Raw genomic sequence first — 2238 nt, forward strand, 5'->3', positions numbered from 1 at the left:
CTCTGTCTCTCTCTCTCTCTCTCTCTCTCTCTGTCTCTCTCTCTCTGTCTCTCTCTCTCTCTGTCTCTCTCTCTCTTTAAATAATATATTATATAACATACCTTACTGAACGCCATTAAAAACGCACCGTTTTCAAAAAGTTACGAAAATACAAAAATGCTCTGATAGTCACGATTTTAGGAGACACAAGTGAACAGTTGTTTATCCACACACCCATGCACGATTTTTGCTATTTCAATGAGTACTTTTAATAGCAGTACAGTAACTACGCTTTAGTAAAAAGAGTTTATTAGCTGCTTTTTTTGAGAACGAATATAACAATATTTTCCAGGAAGATGACCCGTAACGCTTTCCAAACAGAAGTCCTGGCCTTTTGTGATCCATTTTCTTTATTTCTTTAATTACAAGACTCCTCAACTTAGCGAAGCTGATCGTAACTTTCGCTGCCGCCTTGTTCATATCGCAAAATTAGCCTGAGAAGCAGCAAAACGGCTAAAAGGCAGTGTTTGTATTGTTCTCGACTTATTCAAAGATTTTATCACACTTGAAATGTCCGGGATGGGCAAAGAATAGGACAGTCTCGAGTGACCAGCCCTGTTCAAGAGAGACAGATTTTGCGGCGAAATCGTTTGGTTTTTCCAAAGTAATAGCTCAAGGCATGCATGGAATGCATGAAAATGTTTCTTTCATCAGTGTAAGTACAGGACTAAGAACAAGGACGCCTTGTTTAGGCCTGCAAATAACGAAGCCGCAACAACAGTACCGTCTTCCCGGTGCGAAACAGTACAAAGAAAAAATCAGAATCTCTCAGTCAGCCAACAGGACACTCCTGCTCTCACACTGCCCATTTAACAAATAATACAAGTTCCTGGAAGATCATAATACATGAATTTCATGGACTGGCCAGTATATGTACCCGACATATTGTCTCCAACAGCGCACATATAGGGTGAACTGAACCGCAAAGCATGTGCCGTTTTGCGAATCTGCAGCTATTGGGAGATCGCGCTGCCGCGAAAGTGGGACAGAATTTCTCAACAAAACATTGAAAATGTTATAAAATCCACATGAATTAGTGTTTTGGTCTGTATAAATGTTAATGATGGCAATACAATCTACTAAGGGTGAGAGATCTTTATTGAGCCTCGAATTGTGTCTATCTGCAAAAGTGTCGTAAGGGGGTACTCCGAGAGAAGAAGGACAATGCATCGAAATCAGTTTAAGTGTGTGATCAAAACGGTTCACATTTGTTGGAAATGGAATAAACTTTTTTTTAAATGCATTTGATACAAACGTGTTCAGGCTCTGCAAACGAAGTTTTGCGTTTTTAATGGCATTCAGTGAGTCATTTTCAAAAAAATGTCGCATGTTTTTTAAAACATGCTGAGGGATAAAAGTAATGGCTCCAGGGATTAAATATTTCACAGTTATACAGAGTATTGGACAGCATTACCGAAGCAAACAAATCTTGGTGTTCGTCCTTGTCTTATATTTGTTAATTAACTCTTTATCTCCGTATTTTGCTTAGCCCATTTCAAAGTTCTCTTCTGTTACCCAGCATTTCACACAGATGAATGGTCCCTAGATATAGATTTATTTTCTTTGAGATTTTGCGAGTGAAGACTCCCTTCCTATTCCTTTATATGACATAAGACAGCAGAGCTTATGCAATGCATGATTGAAAGGTACAGAGCCAAGTTCAACCCAACATGGTGAGTATTTGAGCGTAAATGTCCCTCCTGTTACCGGGGTCTATAACGACTTGGGTAAAGCTAGGGCGACCATCCCCGACCCACCGCGTCCACAGGTGGCAGATAGTGGAACGGCCTACATTATGTAGGGTAGCTGCGAATAAGCAGTCGCGGACTAACTGGCGACAGTTTTGGAGAGCGAGGTGGAACAGGGTGGTGGCAACTCTGTCTCTATAAAATACCTCATGTGCTCAGTAAAGAGACTGTCAGGCGAGAGGGAGGCGCCGAAACCTGCCACCTGCCCCCACTACCTTGTGGGTTAGTCCTTTTGGACGAAGGCTAGCGGAGTAAACCGTACAAAAATCCAGCAGAAGGCAAGGGGAAACCACTGCTGTATTCTTTCCCTAGAACATTATGGATCTGAGGAAAGAAGCATTAGATACTATTGTAACAACCAGTGGCGATTTATAGAACTGACCGGCGGTCATTCACGTCGACTATTTTTCCCTCCCTCACCCCCTTCCTTCACAACACACACACACACACA

Source organism: Aplysia californica, unplaced genomic scaffold (genome assembly GCF_000002075.1).
Source record: "Aplysia californica isolate F4 #8 unplaced genomic scaffold, AplCal3.0 scaffold00801, whole genome shotgun sequence".
NCBI classification, from domain to species: Eukaryota; Metazoa; Mollusca; class Gastropoda; order Aplysiida; family Aplysiidae; genus Aplysia; species Aplysia californica.